Below are 12,178 nucleotides of genomic sequence, written 5' to 3' on the forward strand. Positions count from 1 at the left end.
CCACCCGGACCCTCCCCTATTCAGTCAGGTTTGTGCGGCCAGAGTCCGCACCTTTGGGGGGGGTACTGTCACGCCCTGGCCTATAGAACTCTAGCTAGTTTGGTCAGGGTGTGAATATTCTAGGTTTGTATTTCTATGTTTGGCCGGGTGTGGTTCCCAATCAGAGGCAGCTGTCGCTCATTGTCTCTGATTGGGGATCATACTTAGGCAGCCAGTTTTCCTGCCTGTGTTGTGGGATCTTGTTGTGTTCCTGTTTAGGCTTGTGTGTTAGCCTTTGGACCGTCACGGTTAAGTTTTGTTATTTTGGTTACTGTGTCGTGTGTTTATTCTTTAATAAACATGTACACCTTTCACGCTGCACCTTGGTCCGTCCCGTTCCTTAACGTACGTGACAATAGTTGATGGTAGGGGAGAGTCATTTTTATTTGGTTAATGTTTTATATAAATGGAAAACCATGGAGCCAGCCAGTGGGTTGATAACAATTACATTTACTGTGACAGAAAAACCAAGCGTATACAAAATTTGCTTTAAACATTGGTTTTCTTACTTTGGCTTTTTTGGCTTAGAGTTGGGATGAGGGCAATTAACAAAGGTCTACATATAGCATGGCAGATTTAATTTCATTTACAAGAGGAAAAGCTGCCTAAACCAGATGATTAATTTCAAATAAAAGTTTTCAATAAAGTTCTAATGAACATTGTTACAAGACATAAGCCCAAAAATAAATTGCTTGTACATTCAAACACTGCACTGAAGATCAAAAACATTCACACTATTATCCTTTTGGAGAGGATATTGTAGAAGAGATAAATTGCTGAGAAGGAGAGGGACAATAAAGTTGGAAATGTTCCAGCAACAAAATATCTAAAACAAATACATCAAGAATACAATCAAAGAAACAAAACGCCAATTGTACATTACTGAAAACTGAAGCTAACTTAATCACACACAAATTATCTAAATAAAAATACTCTGATGACTGAAATATGAAATAGCTATCCAAGCTGGACTCCAGTTTTTTATATTAGTATACAATGGGAAACTTGAATCTTACTGTCAATCTTCAATAGTAATGTATTTTAACTGCAAGCTGAAATATATCAATCTAAATGGAAAACAAGTTAACAGCTTTAAATCATGCGCCGTCTGTCAATGTGGCATAGGAAGACTGAACAGAAAGTGTTATGTTCCCTAATGGTGTTACTTTTGAACATATAATAACAGTGAATATAACCAATACATTGTATTCTGAAAATATAACATATGCTTTTTATACATATTCATAATAGAAAATGTACTTGTAATGATTGTATGCAAAACGCTGCTGCTATCCAATATTGGTTACTACACATTAACCTTGTTGAAAAATGTAAGAAAGTTCATTATTTGCATACAAGGATATGACTATCAGGCAGCTCAAATGGAATTCATTTGAGTTGCCTGAAAACCCCTATATGTACTGTAGTTGATAGTGTAGTGTGCTCTCAGATAACAAAACTGGTTAACCAGACAAGGTTCAATGGTAATTTATGTTCAACAATGGGTTTTAGGTTTAGGGGTAATGTACATTTACTGAGGTATGGTCCAATTAAAAAGCACTGTACATGCAAAATGACCCTGTCTCTATTCCTTGGGGACTCGAAACATGTCTTGCAAGGTCGTATTGATAAAAAAATATGAAATACTGTTTGTGTATCCAAATATACATATATACAGTGCATTCGGAAAATATTCAGACCCCTTCACCTTTTCCACATTTTGTTACGTTACAGCCTTATTCTAAAAAGGATTAAATTAAAATGTTCATCATCAATCTACACATAATACCCCATAATGACAAAGTGAAAACAGGTTTATTTTAAAACATTTTGAAAATGTATTACAAATAAAAAACAGAAATACCTTATTTATACCATAAGTATTTAGACCCGTTGCTATGAGATGCGAAATTTAGCTCAGGTGCATCCTGTTTCCATTGATCATCCTTGAGATGTTTCTACAACTTCATTGGAATCCACGTGTGGTAAATTCAATTGATTGGACATGAATTGGAAAGGCATACACCTGTCTAGATAAGGTCCCACAGTTGACAGTGCATGTCAGAGCAAAAACCAAGACATGAGGTCGAAGCAATTGTCTGTAGAGCTCCAAGACAGGATTGTGTCGAGGCACAGATCTGGGGAAGTGTAGCAAAACAATTCTGCAGCATTGAAGGTCCCCAAGAACACAGTGGCCTCCATCATTCTAAAATGGAAGAAGATTGGAACCACCAATACTCTTCCTAGAGCTGGCCACCCGGCCAAACTGAGCAATCGGGGGAAAAGGGCCTTGGTCAGGGAGGTGACCAAGAACCCAATGGTCACTCTGACAGAGCTCCAGAGTTCCTCTGTACAGATGGGAGAACCTTCCAGAAGGACAACCATCTCTGCAACACTCCACCAATCAGGCCTTTATGGTAGAGTGGCCAGACGGAAGCCACTCCTCAGTAAAAAGGCACATGACAGCCCGCTTGGAGTTTGCCAAAAGGCACCTAAAGGACTCTCAGACCATGAGAAACATGATTCTCAAGTCTGATGAAACCAAGATTGAAGTCTTTGGCCTGAATGCCAAGCGTCACGTCTGGAGGAAACCAGGCACCATCCTTATGGTGAAGCATGGAGGAGGCAGCATCATGCTGTGGGGATGTTTTTCAGCGACAGGGACTGGGAGACTAGTCAGGATCGAGGGAAAGGTGTACGGAGCAAAGTACAGAGATCCTTGATGAAAACCTTCTCAGAGCGCTCAGGACCTCAGACTGGGGCGAAGGTTCACCTTCCAACAGGACAACGACCCTAAGCACAGAGCCATTACAATGCAGGAGTGGCTTCAGGACAAGTCTCTGAATGTCCTTGAGTGGCCCAGCCAGAGCCCGGACTTGAACCCGATCAAACATCTCTGGAGAGACCTGAAAATAGCTGTGCAGCGACGCTCCCCATCCAACCTGACAGAGCTTGAGAGGATCTGCAGAGAAGAATGGGAGAAACTCCCCAAATAAAGGTGTGCCAAGCTTGTAGCATCATACCCAAGAAGACTTGAGGCTGTAATCGCTGCCAAAGGTGCTTCAACAAAGTACTGAGTAAAGGGTCTGAATACTTATGTAAATATGATATTTCAGATTTTAATTTTTAATACATTTGCAAAAATGTCTAGAAACCTGTTTTTGCTTCGTCATTATGGGGTATTGTGTGTAGATTGATAAGTAGAAAAAAACTATTTAATCAATTTTAGAACAAGGCTGTAACGTAACAAAATGTGGAAAAGGTCAAGAAGTCTGAATACTTTCCGAATGCACCGTTCAAAAGTTTGGGGTCACTTAGAAATGTCCTTGTTTTTCCATGAAAACATACATTAAATTAGTTTGAATAGGAAATATAGCAAAATGCATAGGAAATGTAGTCATTGACAAGGTTAGAAATAATGACTTTTAATATAAATAATAATTGTGTTCTTCAAACTTTGCTTTCGTCAAAGAATCCTCAATTTGCAGCAATTACATCCTTGCAGACCTTTGGCATTCTAGTTGTCAATTTGTTGAGGTAATCTGAAGAGATTTCACCCCATGCTTCCTGAAGCACCTCCCACAAGTTAGATTGGCTTGATAGGCACGTCTTACGTACCATACGGTCAAGCTGCTCCCACAACAGCTCAATAGGGTTGAGATCCGGTGACTGTGCTGGCCACTCCATTAAAGACAGAATACCAGCTGACTGCTTCTTCCCTAAATAGTTATTGCATTGTTTGGAGCTGTGCTTTGGGTCATTGTCCTGTTGTAGGAGGAAATTGGCTCCAATCAAGCGCCATCCACAGGGTATGGCATCGCGTTGCAAAATGGAGTGATAGCCTTCCTTCTTCAAGATCCCTTTTACCCTGTACAAATCTACCACTTTACCACCACCAAAGCACCCCCAGACCATCACATTGCCTCCACCATGCTTGACAGATGGCATGAAGCACTCCTCCAGCATCTTTTCATTTGGTCTGCATCTCACAAATGTTCTTCTTTGTGATCTGAACACCTCAAACTTCTATTAGTCTGTCCATAACACTTTTTTCCAATCTTCCTCTGTCCAGTGTCTGTGTTCTTTTGCCCATCTTAATCTTTTATTTTTATTGGCCAGTCTGAGATATGGCTTTTTCTTTGCAACTCTGCTTAGAAGGTCAGCATCCCGGAGTCGCCTCTTCACCGTTGATGTTGAGACTGGTGTTTTGCGGGTACTATTTAATGAAGCTGCCAGTTGAGGATCTGTGAGGCATCTGTTTCTCAAACTAGACACTCTAATGTATTTGTCCTCTTGCTCAGTTGTGCACCGGGGCCTCCCACTCCTCTTCTATTCTGGTTAGAGCCAGTTTGCGCTGTTCTGTGAAAGGAGTAGTACACAGCATTGTACGAGATCTTCAGTTTCTTGGCAATTTCTTGCATGGAATAGCCTTCATTTCTCAGAACAAGAATAGACTGACGGGTTTCAGAAGAAAGTTATTTGTTTCTGGCTATTTTGAGCCTGTAATCTAACCCACAGTTGCTGATGCTCCAGGTACTCAACTAGTCTCAAGAAGGCCAGTTTTATTGCTTATTTAATCAGCACAACAGTTTTCAGCTGTGCTAACATAATTGCAAAAGGGTTTTCTAATGATCAATTAGCCTTTTAAAATGATAAACTTGGATTAGCAAACACAACGTGCCATTGGAACACAGGACTGATGGTTGCTGATAATGGGCCTCTGTATGCCTATGTAGATATTCCATTAAAAATCTGCCGTTTCCAGCAACAATAGCCATTTACAACATTAACAATGTCTACACTGTATTTCTGATCAATTTGATGTTATTTTAATGGGGGAAAAAATAGCTTTTCTTTCGAAAACAAGGAAATTTCTAAGTGACCCCAAACTTTTGAACAGTAGTGTGTGTGTATATATATATATATATATATATATATTACAATCCAGCTTTTGAGAAACGTACAATTATTTTCAAAACCCTGCAAAGTCTATTCTATGACCTGTTTTCCACTATACTTGTTTGTCATTGTGACAAAACATATGCACTTAAAACCTTAACCAACCCCAGGTTAGAGATAGCAGCAAAATGAGAGACTCTCAATCACATACAGTAAAAGATATGCACACAAACGAACCACGAGACAGAGGACAGAAAGCCTCAGACAGTATACAGTGTATGCACATTTTAGTGGTTAGTGTAATATTTGGAATAGCCGAATAGTTGACAATTAAAATTATTTTTGCACCAAACTAGTAAATAACTGTTTTTCAGTGTGCAAACCATACATATGAAAATAATGATCTGAGGAATGCATCTAATATTACAGTGAATAATATAAGATAAGCATTAGAGGACAGCCAGAGGATTGCCTTTAAGCAGAAGCCATCAAATGTTCTCTATGTATTTAGTTTTAGCTTAAAGAATAAATGCATTTACTGAGCTAGCTATGGGCAGTATCCCTCTAATGAGGAGGGTTCTGCGTTAGAAGTGTAAGATGTGTACAAAAGGATTGTAAATCCAGCATGTTCACAATCAGAATACATTCTAGAAAATAAATCCCCAGAGGTAACCTCTTCTGCAAATATTGGGTGAGATGATTTAACTTGACTAGACTTGACAGAAGTTACCAAAGACTGAATAGATTAGGAGACAGCTTTAGGCCACATATCCTTGGGTTATGTTCCCACTGGAGAAAATGGTGGTTTCAAAATCCAACATCCTCTGTTTAATGCTGGCATTCACCTGAAAAACAAGTGAAAATACAGAATAAGCCTACATATATAGTTTAGTGTGAAATGATTCCAAGTTGTGAATACTGTGGAATCGGACAGACCTGGCTTCCTATTCAATCAACATAAGCTATCAGGTTTCTAACAAACCCAAAATCTTACAGGAGAAGAACAATGTTTAGAAATACCACCTATTGATTTACTACTGATCTGTTTGCTTTTGTAAGTCTACTGTCCACTGGGTGTGGGAGGAAATAGCCTTGCTGAGCTGAGTTTGACTTATAAGCATACTGTAGAATGTAAGGTAAACAGGAGGCCATATCTTCCTCACAGGAAGTTGGGACTGTGTCAAAGAACAATTGAAAGGACGGATGGGAGAACCCTAATGTCAACACTTGAAATGTTGCTACACATGAAAGCATATGTGACTGAGCAGTCCCAACATATGTAAGGCTGTGCAGAGACCAGTAGCACTTTATTTTACAGTACTTTTTCCATTATCCCTGGTATTTTAGTAGCAATGGATACTTTCTAGTAGGCTACCTCAAATAATTTAACACTGGTATCATTGGAACTAGGCTACCTGGTACCAAATGTTACATGGTGGTGCTTGTTCACAATGAAACATATGTAATTTATATATTATTACTATGTCATTAACATTTTCGTATGTCATTTCTTAGCTAATAGCTATGAAATACTTTACCGTGAAATAAAGTGCAACCATAGCTTCAGTCAACTCCAAGAACTTCCCGAACCATGTTAGATGGATGATATTGAACGTATTAGGTTGAGCTCAAACAGTTCCCACTTTCATGTTTATCGTTATTTAGTGTTTATTAAGCAGACCGTCTAAAATCTAAATATCCCAGTTTCAAACATTTTCTAAATTTGCAATTATGGCAAGGGAAATGTGTGTGGCAGTTCCACACAGAAACCTTTCATGATTAAACATCTAAGGGAAGAACATTATTGTTACCTTGTAAAATGTTTAATTTCGCTTAAGCACTGGCAATGAAAGTAGTGGAGATTACACAAAAAAAGCCAATATGACGCATTTCCGTATGCTCTAATTTTGTCCTTATGTTTTTTAACTGAGATAGTATGAAGAAGGGCTCAGTGCACATGCGTTTTGCATTACGAACTGAACATATCACAGAGAAAGTTACCCATTCACGGATCTGACAAAAACATATCTATAACATTAATCTAATGAGTTAATCAATGACACTGAAATATTTGTGAAACTTCTGAAACAGGAATAATCAGTGAGCTATAAATAAAGGTCAAAAATACAAAGCATCCTCATAAACAGTGGCTATACCACTCTTGTGGGTTTGTGAAAAGTTTTGGTGCTCCCTCACTTCAAGTTCAGACCGCCTTGAACTGATGAGAGTAGGCCTACCTGTACTTGACATCAAAGAGGGTGGAGTCCTCTTCATCATCATTCTCCTCATTCAAAGGAGCCATCTCTACTCGCTCTGCTGGTGTAGTGATTATGTCATACTTTCGTGTTTTTCTGATTCTCCTTCCAGATCTATGACAAAACAGAGAAGGGTTGTGATAATGACATGATGACAAGAGGGCTGCATTTACACAGGCAGCCCAATTCTGATATTTTCCCCAATTATTGGCAGAAGAGCTGATCTGATCGGTCAAAATACACATTTGTGAGAAAAAAAGATCAGAATTGGGCTGCCTGTGTAAACACAGCCGCGGTGTGCAGTTTCTCACTTGGAACCAAGACGAACCTGACATGGCTACTTTGCCATATGGACAGGATTAAAGTAGTGTATTGTGGTTGCAGGTTAGCGTTTTTCGTCATGAATCTTGTTCTGGAGGCAGCTCTGCAGAGTGGTCACTAGCTGGTACAGCCACAAAGTCATGAAATCTGCTAACCCTAATGCCTAACCTTAAATTAAGACCAAAAAGCTTGTTTTCATGCATTTTTACAAAATAGCCCATTTTTACTTTGCAGCTGGCCCATCCAGCGGAAATCGCTCAGTTGTGCCTCCAGGGTAAGAATCATGACAATAAATGTGAACCTGCATTGTGGTTAAGGCCTACTGCCCACCTGGTGTGGGGACTGATTATGGCATCGCTGATGTAGCCTAATGTAGTGTTGTTTAACATATTTAGACATTACCAAATCAATTACTGACACAATATGATAGTTGCTGCAATATAAAGAACACCAAGACACATCCCCTGTTTGCCTATTACATACTGACTGATCAGAATCAATAATGACGCACATACTAGGTTATCTAAGTAAGATCTTTATGAATGCTTCAATTCGATTTCATAGAAGAATAGTATAGTATATTACAGTAGAAGTATATATATATATATATATATATATATATATATATATATATATATATATATATATATATATATATATATATATATATATATAATTAGGATAATACAGTTGCCTATAGAGTTATTGGTAGCCTATTGGTGTAAACATAAATCAGCCTACCTGATCACTTTGATTACCAAGCACGTGATGAGAACAGCTGTTAGCGCGCAGATAATAATTACAATATTTTTAAGAGTAGGAAGATATTGTAATATTGATGAAATTCTTGATTCGGTCTGATCTGTGCCATTATTTGACAAATCTCCTCCGTGGATGGATGATGTTGAATTTATCTGCGTTGAGGGTGAAGGTAGAGTTTGTGGTTCACCTATAACTTCCCATGCCACAGCAATAACCAAAGTGAATATGAAACTGTTTGACACCATCCTGCTTGAATGAATAAGAGCAAATTTCTTGTGAAAATGATCGTCTGTTATTTCTATCTAAATTCCTTTCACGAAGCCAAGGAAGATATGCGATTGAAGATATGCAATGATGATATTCTGTGACATCTCAGGAAAGCTGTTTAAAATTGCGCCTCAGCTCGCCAAACGAAATTTAAACGATTCCATAAAACGGTGTAAATATCCATCTGTATAACCCAACAATAATATCTCCTGAATGTTTGCGGACTGCTTCTTTCGCTGCTCGCTGCTTCTCCTAGCTGCTGTCAAGCAAAAGGTGCCAGGCTTCCGGTCTGGACAGCCTGGTCTCATATACTAGACGTCACATAGTAAACGTACATAAGACACTAAACTTTCTATTATTTGTTACATTTGGTATTGTTACATAAGACAGATGGGTGGGCATATAATGTGAATGTCTAGCAACCTAGCAACCCAAAGGTTGTGAATTTGAATCTCATCACTGACGATTTTAGCATTTTAGCTAATTAGCAACTACTTAGCATGTTAGCTAACCCATCACCTAACCCTAACCTTAACCTTTTAGATAACCCTTCAATAGCCACGTGAAGTAGGGGTGCTGAGGATGCTGCAGCATCCCCTGAAACATATGGAGAAAATTTAAATTTTTTGAAAACAATATTTTTTCACAAAAGTAGTGCACTGGGCCTTTATTAGTCCTGTAATAGCGGACCTATGCATTCCGAAAGTAGACCCCTTGACTTTTTCCACATTTTGTTACATTACAGCCTTATTCTAAAATGGATTTTTTTTAAATGTAAAGTCCTCATCAATCTACACACAATACCCCATAATGACAAAGCGAAAACAGTTTTTTTTTTTAATTTTTGCAAATGTATTACAAATAAAAAACAGAAATACCTTATCAAATCCAATCAAGTTTTCTTTGCCACATGCGCCGAATACAACAGGAGTAGACCTCACAGTGAAATGCTTACTTACAAGCCCTTAACCAAAATGCAGTTTTAAGAAAAAATAAGTGTTAAGTAAAAAAATATAAATAACAAATAATTAAAGAGCAACAGTGAAATAAAATAACAGTAGGGAGGCTATATATAGGGGGTACCGGTACAGAGTCAATGTGCGGGGGCACAGGTTAGTCGAGGTAATTGAGGTAATATGTACATGTGGGTAGAGTTAAAGTGACTATGCATAGATGATAAACAGAGAGTAGCAGCAGAGTAAAAGAGGGGGTGGGGTGGGGGGACAATGCAAATTGTCCGGGTAGCCATGATTAGCTGATGGCTTGGGGGTAGAAGCTGGTAAGAAGCCTTTTGGACCTAAACTTCACGCTCCGGTACCGCTTGCCTTGCGGTAGCAGAGAGAACAGTCTATGACTAGGGTGGCTGGATTCTTTGACCATTTTTAGGGCCTTCCTCTGACACCGCCTGGTATAGAGATCCTGGATGGCAGGAAGCTTGGCCCCAGTGATGTACTGGGCCATACGCACTACCCTCTGTAGTGCCTTGCGGTCAGAGGCCGAGCAGTTGCCACACCAGGCAGTGATGCAACCGGTCAGGATGCTCTCGATGGCGCAGCTGTATAACTTTTTGAGGATCTGAGGACCCATGACAAATCTTTTCAGTCTCCTGAGGGGGAATAGGCTTTGTTGTGCCCTCTTCACAAATGTCTTGGTGTGTTTGGACCATGATAGTTTGTTGGTGATGTGGACACCAAGGAACTTGAAGCTCTCAACCTGTTCCACTACAGCCCCGTCGATGAGAATGTGGGCGTGCTCAGTCCTCTTTTTTTTCCTGAAGTCCACAATCATCTCCTTTGTCTTGATCATGTTGAAGGAGAGGTTGTTAGCCTGGCACCACACGGCCAGGTCTCTGACCTCCTCCCTATAGGGTGTCTCATCATTGTCGGTGATCAGGCCTACCGCTGTTGTGTCGTCCTCAAACTTAATGATGGTGTTGGAGTCGTGTCTGGCCATGCAGTCATGGGTGAACAGGGAGTACAGGAGGGGACTGAGCACGCACCCCTGAGGGGCCCACGTGTTGAGGATCAGCGTGGCAGATGTGTTGTTACCTACCCTTACCACCTGGGAGTGGCCCGTCAGGAAGTCCAGGATCCAGTTGCAGAGGGAGGTGTTTAGTTCCAGGGTCCTTAGCTTAGTGATGAGGGCACTATGCTTAGCTTTGAGGTCACTATGGTGTTGAACGCTGAGCTGTAGTCAATGAATAGCATTCTCACGTAGGTGTTCCTCTTGTCCAGGTGGGAAAGGGCAGTGTGGAATGCAATAGAGATTGCATAATCTGTGGATCTGTTGGGGCGGTATGCAAATTGGAGTGGGTCTAGGGTTTCTGGGATAATGGTGTTGATGTGAGCCATGACCAGCCTTTCAAAGCACTTCATGGCTACAGACGTGAGTGCTACGGGTCGGTAGTCATTTAGGCAGGTTATCTTAGTGTTCTTGGGCACAGGGACTGTGGTGGTTTGCTTGAAACATGTTGGTATTACAGACTCAGTCAGGGACAGGTTGGAAATGTCAGTGAAGACACTTGCCAGTTGGTCAGCACATGCTCGGAGTACGCCTCCTGGTAATCCCTCTGGCCCTGCGGCCTTGTGAATGTTGACCTGCTTAAAAGTCTTACTCACATCGGCTACGGAGAGCATGATCACATAGTCATCCGGAACAGCTGATGCTCTCACGCATGCTTCAGTATTGTTTGCCTCGAAGCGAGCCGAGAAGTAATTTAGCTTGTCTGGTAGGCTCGTGTCACTGGGCAGCTCGCGGCTGTGCTTAATAGTTTGCAAGCCCTGCCACATCCGACGAGCATCGGAGCCGGTGTAGTACGATTCAATCTTAGTCCTATATTGACTCTTTGCCTGATTGATGGGTCGTCGGAGGGCATAGCAGGATTTCTTATAAGCATCCAGGTTAGAATCCCACTCCTTGAAAGCGGCAGCTCTACCCTTTAGCTCAGTGCGGATGTTGCCTGTAATCCATGGCTTCAGGTTGGGGTATGTACGTATGGTCACTGTGGGGACGATATGCACTTATTGATGAAGCCAGTGACTGATGTGGTGTACTCCTCAATGCCATCGGAAGAATCCCCGAACATTTTCCAGTCTGTGCTAGCAAAACAGTCCTGTCGCTTAGCATCTGCGTCATAGACCCTTGCTATGAGACTTGAAATTGAGCTCATGTGCATCCTGTTTCCATTGATCATCCTTGAGATGTTTCTACAACTTGATTGGAGTCCACCTGTGGTAAATTCAATTGATTGGACATTATTTGGAAAGGTACACACCTGTGTGCCTTTCCAAATCATGTGCCTTCGGAAAGTATTCAGACCCCTTGACCTTTTCCACATTTTGTTACGTTAAAACCTTATTCTAAAATTGATTAAATTGTTTTTTTCCTCATCAATCTACACACAATACCCCATAATGACAAAGCAAAAACTTTTTTTTTTTTTTTTATTATAATTTCTAATTAATTTAAAACTGACATATTAACATTTACATAAGTATTCAGAACCTTAAATCAGTACTTTGTTGAAGCACCTGCGTCATCCACCCTTTGCTATGAGACTTGAAATTGAGCTCAGTTGCATCATGCTTCCATTGATCATCCTTGAAATGTTTCTACAACTTGATTGGAGTCCACCT

The sequence above is a fragment of the Coregonus clupeaformis genome, chromosome 11, assembly GCF_020615455.1.
Source record: "Coregonus clupeaformis isolate EN_2021a chromosome 11, ASM2061545v1, whole genome shotgun sequence".
Lineage (NCBI taxonomy): Eukaryota > Metazoa > Chordata > Actinopteri > Salmoniformes > Salmonidae > Coregonus > Coregonus clupeaformis.